The sequence below is a fragment of the Perna viridis genome, chromosome 10, assembly GCF_037379345.1.
Source record: "Perna viridis isolate PV_CMFRI_1.1 ecotype Kerala chromosome 10, ASM3737934v1, whole genome shotgun sequence".
Classification (NCBI taxonomy): Eukaryota; Metazoa; Mollusca; class Bivalvia; order Mytilida; family Mytilidae; genus Perna; species Perna viridis.
In genome coordinates this window covers 13906881-13922691 of record NC_142454.1, presented here as the reverse complement: position 1 = coordinate 13922691, position 15811 = coordinate 13906881, and positions in this window count along the sequence as shown.

Genomic DNA, 15811 nt, shown 5'->3' with positions numbered 1-15811 from the left:
TGCTTGATGAATCGAAGTGATTGATCAAATCTGGTTTAATCAAAATTTTAAGACCTCCAAAAAAAAAAAAAAAAAAAAACAGCAGAACATTTTTATAAGATTCTTGATGACTTGTATGATGCATAGGATAAGGTTCTATTGTATACTTATGAGAGATGATTTTGTACAAAGGCAGTTTTCAATTAAGTACAAAGGCAGTTTTCAATTAAGTACAAATGTGTTTATTTGGAAATCAAACAGAAATTTCAGCTGTCTACTAAGCCTAAATCCTACATGTATAATAGATAATAGACTGAATGATAGGAAGTCAGAATTATTGTCTGATACCCTGTTTTATCTGCTTAAATATGTACATACCTTTAGTATGTAGGTATTATTGGTATGCTTTCTCCTGAGTTGGCACAATACAACGCAATGTGTGTATTTCGTAATTAAAATTCGTTGGGTCAAATATATTGTACGAGACAGTGAGGTACACCAACCAAAATTCAAATGAGTTGCACTAACCAAATTCAAAGCCAAGTCTTTAAACCTTCAAGTAATAATCCGTATTATCGCTTTTTTGTGTGACAAATCCCTTTGATCTTGCTATACGATAATTTTCAATTTCACGCCAGTCGATTGAGAATAAAAATTATCTCTAGTTTCTATGTCCCCGCGTGACATACAAGCTAGAGCAACAGATAAAAAATCGCAGATGGAAATTTTGCAGCGCTTATAAAACTTACTTATTTACGTCAAGAAAACTGAAAATAAAAGAAAACTAATACCTTACAATTCGGCAAAACAGCGATAAACAGATTATTAAATATTTTTTCAACTCGCAGGAGTTTCTCATGCGCATCTCGCCTCGAGGCAAAGCCGCTCGACGAGATAACCATGAGAAACTCCCTCTCGCTGAAAAAAAATGTTAAATAATCTTATATTACAACCAGATACTTCAATTATATAGGTGTTACAAGTTTAGAAAAAAAAACTTTCCCGAACAAAAGTGTTGTATGTATTCTTCATATGTATTACGTTACTTAGTTATTTTTGTTAAGATGACATACATCCATCTTCTGAAATAATAATAAACCAATTTAAAATAAAAAAGGAATTTCAATCAATGTCGGACTATACTAGTGAGTCTACAATGTCTCAAAGTCGAATAAGCGAACGACAACATCATCTTAAAACAAAAAAAAAAAAATAACTGATGTCGGCAATAACTATCATTTCAGTAAAAGATCTGTATTTCGAGCTCGAGAATACCATATACATACCCCTCTCTTAAACTCTTCAACCAGTTAAATCATGAATGATAACTCTTTCATAATGCTAATTTTATGTTCGATATTCTTTAAGCATAAATTACAAAAATTTTACTTTAAGCATAAATAGTTTAAGAAGTCTATAAGTCCAATGACGACCAATAGATAACTTCAGACCGATTGTATTGTCTGTAATTAATATGGATACGTGTCTATGTTTCTTCCTTGGCTTTGTCATTGTGTTGAAAGAGTCTAAAAAGTTACCGCAAAATAGCCGTTCTACTTCGGCAAAAGAACACCTTGCAAAGATTGGCTTTCTTGCACACCACACTCAACGATCAGGTTTTCGAACATAGATAACTATTAGTCCCTGTTCAAACTTCCTGGCACATGAACCTTACTTTCAGTACTTTAAGTATTCTCTTCATGCCATGGTGGTAAAATATATTACACAATTAGCTACACTTAACATCGGTTAAAAAAATGGTCTGAGTCCCTTGTTACAACAAATTATGTCCCCATCGCTTGTGAAATTAATCCCAATTCTTCCCATGCGATGTTGAAAATCACGGTACATCATAAGCCATACAATAAGGCCACAACCCATGTCATGCAATAAACTATAGTGTTATAATTTCTATGTAAAGACCTATGAGCGAATCAATTTTAATACCAAAATACTACCCTTAACAATCTGACAACAATATCATAACTTTTTTCTCTTACGAATGAGCCTATTTAACGGTTTAGTTAGCATTTTGGGTGAGTATCAAGCTTTCGTACTTTGTGTAGAATATTACCGTTAATCAAAGAATGAGAAATACCCGCACGTATTAATCCTTTAGAAGTACATCTGTATGAAAATGAGAATGAAATCCTTGATTGGTTGACAATTTTTTTTATGACCTAGTGATATCGAAGACCTTGAAGCAGTCATTTCTCGGTAATATAAAGATTCCTTTCGTTAAAATCCTAAAACAATGTTACAAATAATTTTTGATTCTGTTCTTTCATTCTGCGCTAAGATGGACCACGTCCGAAGATTTTAGCTTCATATGACCCAAGTCTGAGATTTCATAATGATGCTTTTCTTCTTGATTAGGAATTTGTCGCTGCATGACCAATTTACAAAACCGGTCAAAGATCAGATCGGATGTTCGGGAAACTTATTATCTATATATTTACTGTATGTTCCTCCAATTCATGCATACCATCTTCGGTGACAAGTATAAGGAGACTCATCTCCATCTTGAACTCGGCATCTCTGAAGGCACATATATTACTTTCCACCTCAATCATTTCCTAATTATAAATGTTTATCGATCCTTAGCAGCTGTCAGTTGCAAATTACCCGATAATATTGAAATGTTTATTTCGATTCTGGTCACTCCCATTGTAGATAAAATATAAATTGTGTGAAGTTTTAATCACAATTCGCAATTCAAATCTGTATCAAGCCTCATATGTTGAGGGTTCGACTACCGCGTTGTGCTCCAGCTGTTTATTGCCAAACAATGTATTGTTGGGATTGTCGTTGTAAAAGTAAAAAATGAAACATAAATAATAGAAATTAATAATAATAAACAGCAATAAGACCATGTTACGTAGTGTAGAGGTACTCATAATCAGTTTGATAAACTTATTTAAATAAACAAGGATTGCTTGTTTGTTGTGGAATTCAGTATTTGTTGCGTTTGTTTTTTATTTTGTTCTGTTTATAATTTTTTTATTAATGAAAATTAGTGTATATTGACATCAGTTAAAATCACATAGCCAATGTAAGTATCCCCATTTTTTCTGCTTCCATTATGATGTAGGAATATTAGGCCCACGAATTCACATGTGTATATCAAATGTTTGTTTGTAAAAATCGTAAGTATGAAAGACATATAGTTTCTTCTCCGGAAATTCTGACTTATATATATATTCTTGTTACTTTTCTTACAGATGACATGAAATAATTTGAAATTGTTTGTCAAATTATAGAATTTAAAAAAAGAAATAGAATTCGAAGTTCCAAAAACGTGAAAATTATAAAGACAAACTTATATTGATCACATATAAATATAACCAATATTATTTCATATAGCTCTATATAACTGTTTTTCTATTGGCCAGAAGCAGTAAACGTGATATTCAATTTTCTAACATATTGTTTAGCATAAAGATGTTTTTGTGGGTTAAAATATCATATTGCACTCTCGAGGTAAATGTATGAATAAAAGTGCCCCGTGCAGGTCGGGGTGTCAAATGAATAGGCCTGCAGCAGCGCTAAGCTTGTCGTAAAAGGCGACTAAATAGTGCTCAGAAACGTAGCCGGGGGCTAGGCGCTTTTTGCACAGAGCAACTGGGATGTGTGCCCCAGTTGGTGAAAAGGGGTACCTCTGGTTACATGCTGGGGTTGTCAGGCTATAATATGGAAAACCTGACCGCAAACCACAGTGGTGCACCGTGTTGGGAAAGATGCCACGTTCCTCGCACGTTAAAGAACCCTGCTGTGGTATTCGATAGGAGTAGCAACCCTTGCGCTCCGCCACAGGAGGCTAAATTGCCCGACCTTACCATCGCCCATTTTTTCTAGTGGCAATCAAAATTTGTCGACCCTATTATCCTTGTGTCCCATCTTTTTTTCCCGTTTCATCATCATTTCATGTTCATCGTCTGAATATATTTGAAATATTGCTTCTCGGACGTTAAACCCTAACAAACAAACAAACAAAAATGAATGAAAGTACGTGGCACGAGCCATCGCCGTCAATGAAATGTAATGCCAATCAAATCGCTTCTAATAAATGAATCGAGCCAATAAAAAATTGCATTGGAAGCTAATAGGAACTTGTTGTTTGCAAAGTTTTTGCGCCCAGCGTAGACAATAATAAAGAATATGCTGAAAACACACTAGACGAAAATCTTTACAAACAGCAGAGTACACTCGGTTTGACATCAAATAATCCAGTCGAGTTTACTCTGCTGTTTGTAAAGACGCTAAAAGACAATGCGTTGAGGGAACTGACCACCCTCTGGTAGACAAACCAGATTTAGTTAACATTTATCCTTTCTTAAAACACTATACATCGTTGTTTTTTTTTTTTTTTTTTAAAAAAGAAGATAGTATACCTAGATACAAATATATTGTTCTTGGTAGAGATTCCTCATACTTTGTAAGAAATAATTCAAAATCATCTTCCAAATATACAGAGGAAGATGTTTACAACATACACAATATTGAATACCTTCAAATTCAACTAAATTAATTACAATCAGAAAATAAATCACTTCTGACAGAGTAATCAAGGAACCGAGGTTATAGCGGTAATCAAAAGAATGTAATCCAGGGACAAAGACCAAACATGGAAAACAGACATTCACAACAAAGAACATAAAGTAACTAACATCAAACATACAAAGTAACAAAAGCAAATGAGCAACTCGGACTCCATTAGAAACTTGGAGGATGGACCAGGTGCACCAGCAGGGTAAGCGTCCGCTGCTTTTCTAGAAACACTCGCCGAGTTGTTCATACAAAGTCAAGTCCGGGGTAGACAAACGAAGAAAGAGAAACTATGACCCGTTGAATAATTCAGTTTTCAGTTTTCATGGCGCAGATGGATACATCATAACGATCCAAAAAAAAAGTAAAAGCAAACCTGTTCATAAAAGATCAGTCTCAATTTCTAATAGTTTATAAATGTATGTTAACATTGCATTTCACCAGCTAAAATGAACTTCTAACAGTTTATAAATGTATGTTAACATTGCATTTCACCAGCTAAAATGAACCTCTATGTCAATATTTATTAAAATCCCGAGCAGTTCATGTTCTGTTAAGATTATTGATGACAGATACATGTCATGACATTAGCTTACCATGTCAATGTCAGATACTGAGGCTTTCTTCCTTTTCTTTAGTACTATAAGCCTCCATTTTATAAAAAAAATATCTCTTTTTCGTCATTATATAAATGAGTATGTATTGCGTACTCAAGAAACTATAATATTTGTATATCATTGCTGCTTTCATTTGATAAATATAAGATCTGTTTTCTATCGTTGTTAGTGAAGATATATCTGTTTTGTTTCTTTCAGGAAGTAAGTATCAAGAGAAAGTAAGATAAGTACATGTATTTACTTCATCCGAAAGTTAAGTATATACAATATACTACTAAGAATAAGTTTGTTACAGCAGGCAATTATGATAGAGGCAAATGAAAAAAAGGAAGAGAACAAAGACCAAATTGTATAAGGCATCTTATTTTAAAAGTTATAAATTATTTGTTGACACTTTGAGCCAATAATCTCCTGATTAATAGAAAAATTGAAATGACAAATGTTATAAATATGAAAATTATATCAGACATTCTTTGTTGATCAAATATGAACATATCAAATACTAATCAACAAACACCTAAATAATTATGACGTAAATAGTAATCTTTCCTTTGCTATTTTGTTTTCTTTCACTACTGTTAAGGTTTCCTTGAAAACTATACATATTATATCGTTTGTATTTTTTACAAAAAAATGTTTGGAAATTTTGGGGGTATCTGTTAATAGACTGTAAGACAGGTAGATGTATATACTCATTCAGACGGAGGAAGTTAACACAAGTATTTAAAGATATTTATATAAGATTATCATCTGTTAGAAATTGCGAAAAAGCTTGAAAAGTTAGATAGAAGATAAAGATAGAATATCGGAATGCAGATAATGTTACCGTTAAACAATATAAACAATAACGTGTTCAATTAGAGAAAAAAGAGAGAGAGAAAAAAAAAAACAAAAAACAATAATACTTATTTGATGTTATTTATGTTGTATTTAACTAAAAATACTTTTATATTCAGTTGTATATCATTAAAAAGAGTTTTATTCAAGCTCAAAATATTTTTTTGCAATGATTTATACTTTTATTTGAGTATGTAAATATCGAAAAAAAATATATAAGTACATGTAAATATCAATGCAGAGTGTCTCAGTTTGATAGAGAATATACAAGTCTAGGAAATTTAAAACAATAATTTTGACGGAATTTACAACTGAGACTGAGTTGATTAAAATAAAACCCCTCCTTGTCAGATACAGATAATATTTACGTTATAGATATTACTAAGCTAGATCAAATGAAAATGACAAAAATTAAAAAGAAAATTAATAACAAAATTGTTCATATATGATCATGATCAAATTCTTACAGTTTATAAATGAATGTTAACATAGCATTTCACCAGCTAAAATGAACTTCTATGTCATTAAGACACCATTTGTTAATATTCTCAGCAATGTATGTTCTGATAATACTATCGATGAGAGATATATGTAACCAGTCATGACATAAGCTAACCACTTCAATGTCAGATACTGAGGCTTTTTTTCTTTTGTTGAGTAATACTATAAGCCTCCATTCTATTAAAAATTTATCTCTTTTTCGTCGTTATATAAATGAATACGTATTAGGAAACTATAATTTTTGTATATCATTGCTGCTTTCATTTGATAAAACAAAAGATCTGTTTACTATCCTTGTTAGTGAAGATACATCTGTTTTGTTTATTTCAGTTTGTAAGTATCAAGAGAAAGTAAGATAAGTACATGTATTTATTTCATCCGACTGTTAAGTATATACAATATACTACTTAAGATAAGTTTGTTACAGCAGGCAATTATGATAGATGCTAATGAAAAAAAGGAAGAGGACAAAGACCAAATTGTATAAGGCATCTTATTTTAAAAGTTATAAATTATTTGTTGACACTTTGAGCCAGTAATCTCCTGATTAATTGAAAAATTGAAATGACAAATGTTATAAATATGAAAATTATATCAGACATTCTTTGTTGATCAAATATGAACATATCAAATACTAATCAACAAACACCTAAATAATTATGACGTAAATAGTAATCTATCCTTTGCTATTTTGTTTTCTTTCACTACTGTTAAGGTTTCCTTGAAAACTATACATATTATATCGTTTGTATTTTTTACAAAAAAATGTTTGGAAATTTTGGGGGTATCTGTTAATAGACTGTAAGACAGGTAGATGTATATACTCATTCAGACCGAGTAAGTTAACAAAAGTATTTAAAGATATTTATATAAGATTATCATCAGTTAGAAATTGCGAAATAGCTTGAAAAGTTAGATAGAAGAAAAAGATAGAATATCGGAATGCAGATAATGTTACCGTTAAACAATATAAACAATAACGTGTTCAATTAGAGAAAAAAAAGAGAGAGAGAAAAAAAAAAAAGAATGATACATATTTGATATTATTTATGTTGTATATAACTAAAAATACTTTTATATTCAGTTGTATATCATTAAAAGGAGTTTTATTCAAGTGGAAAATATTTGTTTGCATTGATTTATACTTTTATTTGAGTATGTAAGTATCGAAAAAAATATATAAGTACATGTATAGATCAATGCAGAGTGTCTCAGTTTGATAGTGAATATACAAGTCTAGGAAATTTAAAACAATAATTTTGACGGAATTTACAACTGAGACTGAGTAGATTAAAAAAAACCCATAATTGTCAGATACAGATAATATTTACGTTATAGATATTAGCAAGCTAGATCAAATGAAAATGATAAAAATTAAAAAGAAAATTGATAACAAAATTGTTCATATATGATCATGATCAAATTCTTACAGTTTGTAAATGTATGTTAACATAGCATTTGACCAGCTAAAATGAACTTCTATGTCATTAAGACACTATTTATTGACATTTTCAACAATGTATGTTCTGATAATACTATCGATGAGAGATACATGTAACCAGTCATGACATAAGCTAACCACTTCAATGTCAGATACTGAGGCTTTTTTTCTTTTGTTGAGTAATACTATAAGCCTCCATTCTATTAAAAATTTATCTCTTTTTCGTCATTATATAAATGAATACGTATTAAGGAAACTATAATCTTTGTATATCATTGCTGCTTTCATTTGATAAAACAAAAGATCTGTTTACTATCCTTGTTAGTGAAGATATAACTGTTTTGTTTATTTCAGTTTGTAAGTATCAGGAGAAAGTAAGATAAGTACATGTATTTATTTCATCCGACTGTTAAGTATATACAATATACTACTTAAGATAAGTTTGTGACAGCAGGCAATTATGATAGATGCTAATGAAAAAAAGGAAGAGGACAAAGACCAAATTGTATAGGGCATCTTATTTTAAAAGTTATAAATTATTTGTTGACACTTTGAGCCAGTAATCTCCTGATTAATTGAAAAATTGAAATGACAAATGTTATAAATATGAAAATTATATCAGACATTCTTTGTTGATCAAATATGAACATATCAAATACTAATCAACAAACACCTAAATAATTATGACGTAAATAGTAATCTATCCTTTGCTATTTTGTTTTCTTTCACTACTGTTAAGGTTTCCTTGAAAACTATACATATTATATCGTTTGTATTTTTTACAACAAAAATGTTTGGAAATTTTGGGGGTATCTGTTAATAGACTGTAAGACAGGTAGATGCATATACTCATTCGGACCGAGTAAGTTAACAAAAGTATTTAAGGATATTTAGAAATTATAGAAAAAAGAGAGAGAGAAAAAAAACAAAAATCAATAATACTTATTTGATATTATTTATGTTGTATTTAACTAAAAATAATTTTATATTCAGTTGTATATCATTAAAAAGAGTTTTATTCAAGTTCAAAATATTTTTTGCAATGATTTATACTTTTATTTGAGTATGTAAATATCGAAAAAAATTATATAAGTACATGTATAGATCAATGCAGAGTGTCTCAGTTTGATAGAGAATATACAAGTCTAGGAAATTTAAAACAATAATTTTGACGGAATTTACAACTGAGACAGAGTTAATTAAAAAAAACCCATACTTGTCAGATACAGATAATATTTACGTTATAGATATTAGCAAGGTAGATCAAATGAAAATGATAAAAATTAAAAAGAAAATTAATAACAAAATTGTTCATATATGATCACGATCAAATTCTGACAGTTTATAAATGTATGTTAACATAGCATTTGACCAGCTAAAATGAACTTCTATGTCATTCAGACACTATTTGTTGACATTCTCAACAATGTATGTTCTGATAATACTATCGATGAGAGATACATGTAACCAGTCATGACATAAGCTAACCACTTCAATGTCAGATGCTGAGGCTTTTTTTCTTTTGTTGAGTAATACTATAAGCCTCCATTCTATTAAAAATTTATCTCTTTTTCGTCATTATATAAATGAATACGTATTAGGAAACTATAATCTTTGTATATCATTGCTGCTTTCATTTGATAAAACAAAAGATCTGTTTACTATCCTTGTTAGTGAAGATATATCTGTTTTGTTTATTTCAGTTCGTAAGTATCAAGAGAAAGTAAGATAAGTACATGTATTTATTTCATCCGACTGTTAAGTATATACAATATACTACTTAAGATAAGTTTGTGACAGCAGGCAATTATGATAGATGCTAATGAAAAAAAGGAAGAGGACAAAGACCAAATTGTATAAGGCATCTTATTTTAAAAGTTATAAATTATTTGTTGACACTTTGAGCCAGTAATCTCCTGATTAATTGAAAAATTGAAATGACAAATGTTATAAATATGAAAATTATATCAGACATTCTTTGTTGATCAAATATGAACATATCAAATACTAATCAACAAACACCTAAATAATTATGACGTAAATAGTATTCTATCCTTTGCTATTTTGTTTTCTTTCACTACTGTTAAGGTTTCCTTGAAAACTATACATATTATATCGTTTGTATTTTTTACAACAAAAATGTTTGGAAATTTTGGGGGTATCTGTTAATAGACTGTAAGACAGGTAGATGCATATACTCATTCAGACCGAGTAAGTTAACAAAAGTATTTAAGGATATTTAGAAATTATAGAAAAAAGAGAGAGAGAAAAAAAACAAAAATCAATAATACTTATTTGATATTATTTATGTTGTATTTAACTAAAAATAATTTTATATTCAGTTGTATATCATTAAAAAGAGTTTTATTCAAGTTCAAAATATTTTTTGCAATGATTTATACTTTTATTTGAGTATGTAAATATCGAAAAAAATTATATAAGTACATGTATAGATCAATGCAGAGTGTCTCAGTTTGATAGTGAATATACAAGTCTAGGAAATTTAAAACAATAATTTTGACGGAATTTACAACTGAGACAGAGTTAATTTAAAAAAACCCATACTTGTCAGATACAGATAATATTTACGTTATAGATATTAGCAAGCTAGATCAAATGAAAATGATAAAAATTAAAAAGAAAATTAATAACAAAATTGTTCATATATGATCACGATCAAATTCTGACAGTTTATAAATGTATGTTAACATAGCATTTGACCAGCTAAAATGAACTTCTATCTCATTCAGACACTATTTGTTGACATTCTCAACAATGTATGTTCTGATAATACTATCGATGAGAGATACATGTAACCAGTCATGACATAAGCTAACCACTTCAATGTCAGATGCTGAGGCTTTTTTTCTTTTGTTGAGTAATACTATAAGCCTCCATTCTATTAAAAATTTATCTCTTTTTCGTCATTATATAAATGAATACGTATTAGGAAACTATAATCTTTGTATATCATTGCTGCTTTCATTTGATAAAACAAAAGATCTGTTTACTATCCTTGTTAGTGAAGATATATCTGTTTTGTTTATTTCAGTTCGTAAGTATCAAGAGAAAGTAAGATAAGTACATGTATTTATTTCATCCGACTGTTAAGTATATACAATATACTACTTAAGATAAGTTTGTGACAGCAGGCAATTATGATAGATGCTAATGAAAAAAAGGAAGAGGACAAAGACCAAATTGTATAAGGCATCTTATTTTAAAAGTTATAAATTATTTGTTGACACTTTGAGCCAGTAATCTCCTGATTAATTGAAAAATTGAAATGACAAATGTTATAAATATGAAAATTATATCAGACATTCTTTGTTGATCAAATATGAACATATCAAATACTAATCAACAAACACCTAAATAATTATGACGTAAATAGTATTCTATCCTTTGCTATTTTGTTTCCTTTCACTACTGTTAAGGTTTCCTTGAAAACTATACATATTATATCGTTTGTATTTTTTACAAAAAAATGTTTGGAAATTTTGGGGGTATCTGTTAATAGACTGTAAGACAGGTAGATGTATATACTCATTCAGATTGAGGAAGTTAACACAAGTATTTGAAGATATTTATATAAGATTATCATCTGTTAGAAATTGCGAAAAAGCTTGAAAAGTTAGATAGAAGATAAAGATAGAATATCGGAATGCAGATAATGTTACCGTTAAAAAATAACGTGTTCAATTATAGAAAAAAGAGAGAGAAAAAAAAAAACCAAAAAACAATAATACTTATTTGATATTATTTATGTTGTATTTAACTAAAAATACTTTTATATTCAGTTGTATATCATTAAAAAGTGTTTTATTCAAGTTCAAAATATTTTTTGCAATGATTTATACTTTTATTTGAGTATGTAAATATCGACAGAAATTATATAAGTACATGTAAATATCAATGCAGAGTGTCTCAGTTTGATAGACAATATACAAGTCTAGAAAATTTAAAACAATAATTTTGACGGAATTTACAACTGAGACTGAGTTGATTAAAAAAAAAACAAAAACTCATACTTGTCAGATACAGATAATATTTACGTTATAAATATTAGCAAGCTAGATCAAATGAAAATGACAAAAATTAAAATGAAAATTAATAACAAAATTGTTCATATATGATCATGATCAAATTCTTACAGTTTATAAATGTATGTTAACATAGCATTTGACCAGCTAAAATGAACTTCTATGTCATTAAGACACCATTTTTTAACATTCTCAGCAATGTATGTTCTGATAATACTATCGATGAGAGATATATGTAACCAGTCATGACATAAGCTGACCACTTCAATGTCAGATACTGAGGCTTTTTTTTCTTTTGTTGAGTAATACTATAAGCCTCCATTCTATTAAAAATTTATCTCTTTTTCGTCATTATATAAATGAATACGTATTAGGAAACTATAATCTTTGTATATCATTGCTGCTTTCATTTGATAAAACAAAAGATCTGTTTACTATCCGTGTTAGTGAAGATATATCTGTTTTGTTTATTTCAGGGCGTAAGTATCAAGAGAAAGTAAGATAAGTACATGTATTTATTTCATCCGACTGTTAAGTATATACAATATACTACTTAAGATAAGTTTGTTACAGCAGGCAATTATGATAGATGCTAATGAAAAAAAGGAAGAGGACAAAGACCAAATTGTATAAGGCATCTTATTTTAAAAGTTATAAATTATTTGTTGACACTTTGAGCCAGTAATCTCCTGATTAATTGAAAAATTGAAATGACAAATGTTATAAATATGAAAATTATATCAGACATTCTTTGTTAATAAAATATGAACATATCAAATACTAATCAACAAACACCTAAATAATTATGACGTAAATAGTAATCTATCCTTTGCTATTTTGTTTTCTTTCACTACTGTTAAGGTTTCCTTGAAAACTATACATATTATATCGTTTGTATTTTTTACAACAAAAATGTTTGGAAATTTTGGGGGTATCTATTAATAGACTGTAAGACAGGTAGATGTATATACTCATTCAGACCGAGTAAGGTAACAAAAGTATTTAAATATATTTATATAAGATTATCATCAGTTAGAAATTGCGAAATAGCTTGAAAAGTTAGATAGAAGATAAAGATAGAATATCGGAATGCAGATAATGTTAACGTTAAACAATATAAACAATAACGTGTTCAATTAGAGAAAAAGGAGAGAGAGAAAAAAAAAAAAAAAAAAAGAAAAAAAAGAATGATACATATTTGATATTATTTATGTTGTATATAACTAAAAATACTTTTATATTCAGTTGTATATCATTAAAAAGAGTTTTATTCAAGTGGAAAATATCTGTTTGCATTGATTTATACTTTTATTTGAGTATGTAAATATCGAAAAAAATATATAAGTACATGTATAGATCAATGCAGAGTGTCTCAAATTGATAGAGAATATACAAGTCTAGGAAATTTAAAACAATAATTTTGACGGAATTTACAACTGAGAATGAGTAGAAAAAAAAAAAACCCATACTTGTCAGATACAGATAATATTTACGTTATAGATATTAGCAAGCTAGATCAAATGAAAATGATAAAAATTAAAAAGAAAATTAATTACAAAATTGTTCATATATGATCACGATCAAATTCTGACAGTTTATAAATGTATGTTAACATAGCATTTGACCAGCTAAAATGAACTTCTATGTCATTAAGACACTATTTGTTGACATTTTCAACAATGTATGTTCTGATAATACTATCGATGAGAGATACATGTAACCAGTCATGACATAAGCTAACCACTTCAATGTCAGATACTGAGGCTTTTTTTCTTTTGTTGAGTAATACTATAAGCCTCCATTCTATTAAAAATTTATCTCTTTTTCGTCGTTATATAAATGAATACGTATTAGGAAACTATAATTTTTGTATATCATTGCTGCTTTCATTTGATAAAACAAAAGATCTGTTTACTTTCCTTGTTAGTGAAGATATATCTGTTTTGTTTATTCAGTTTGTAAGTATCAAGAGAAAGTAAGATAAGTACATGTATTTATTTCATCCGACTGTTAAGTATATACAATATACTACTTAAGATAAGTTTTTGACAGCTGGCAATTGCAATAGATGCTAATGAAAAAAAGGAAGAGGACAAAGACCAAATTGTATAAGGCATCTTATTTTAAAAGTTATAAATTATTTGTTGACACTTTGAGCCAGTAATCTCCTGATTAATTGAAAAATTGAAATGACAAATGTTATAAATATGAAAATTATATCAGACATTCTTTGTTGATCAAATATGAACATATCAAATACTAATCAACAAACACCTAAATAATTATGACGTAAATAGTAATCTATCCTTTGCTATTTTGTTTTCTTTCACTACTGTTAAGGTTTCCTTGAAAACTATACATATTATATAGTTTGTATTTTTTACAACAAAAATGTTTGGAAATTTTGGGGGTATCTGTTAATAGACTGTAAGACAGGTAGATGTATATACTCATTCAGACCGAGTAAGTTAACAAAAGTATTTAAAGATATTTAGAAATTATAGAAAAAAGAGAGAGAAAAAAAACCAAAAAACAATAATACTTATTTGATATTATTTATGTTGTATTTAACTAAAAATACTTTTATATTCAGTTGTATATCATTAAAAAGAGTATTATTCAAGTTCAAAATATTTTTTTGCAATGATTTATACTTTTATTTGAGTATGTAAATATCGAAAAAAAATTATATAAGTACATGTATAGATCAATGCAGAGTGTCTCAGTTTGATAGTGAATATACAAGTCTAGGAAATTTAAAACAATAATTTTGACGGAATTTACAACTAAGACTGAGTTAATTAAAAAAAACCCAAACTTGTCAGATACAGATAATATTTACGTTATAGATATTACTAAGCTAGATCAAATGAAAATGATAAAAATTTAAAAAAAAATTAATAACAAAATTGTTCATATATGATCATGATCAAATTCTTACAGTTTGTAAATGTATGTTAACATATCATTTCACCAGCTAAAATGAACTTCTATGTCATTCAGACACTATTTGTTGATATTCTCAACAATGTATGTTATGATAATACTATCGATGAGAGATACATGTAACCAGTCATGACATAAGCTAACCACTTCAATGTCAGATACTGAGGCTTTTTTTTCTTTTGTTGAGTAATACTATAAGCCTCCATTCTATTAAAAATTTATCTCTTTTTCGTCATTATATAAATGAATACGTATTAGGAAACTATAATCTTTGTATATCATTGCTGCTTTCATTTGATAAAACAAAAGATCTGTTTACTATCCTTGTTAGTGAAGATATATCTGTTTTGTTTATTTCAGTTTGTAAGTATCAAGAGAAAGTAAGATAAGTACATGTATTTATTTCATCCGACTGTTAAGTATATACAATATACTACTTAAGATAAGTTTGTTACAGCAGGCAATTACGATAGATGCTAATGAAAAAAATGAAGAGGACAAAAACCAAATTGTATAAGGCATCTTATTTTAAAAGTTATAAATTATTAGTTGACACTTTGAGCCAGTAATCTCCTGATTAATTGAAAAATTGAAATGACAAATGTTATAAATATGAAAATTATATCAGACATTCTTTGTTGATCAAATACGAACATATCAAATACTAATCAACAAACACCTAAATAATTATGACGTAAATAGTAATCTATCCTTTGCTATTTTGTTTTCTTTCACTACTGTTAAGGTTTCCTTGAAAACTGTACATATTATATCGTTTGTATTTTTTACAACAAAAATGTTTGGAAATTTTGGGGGTATCTGTTAATAGACTGTAAGACAGGTAGATGTATATACTCATTCAGACCGAAGAAGTTTACAAAAGTATTTAAAGATATTTATAT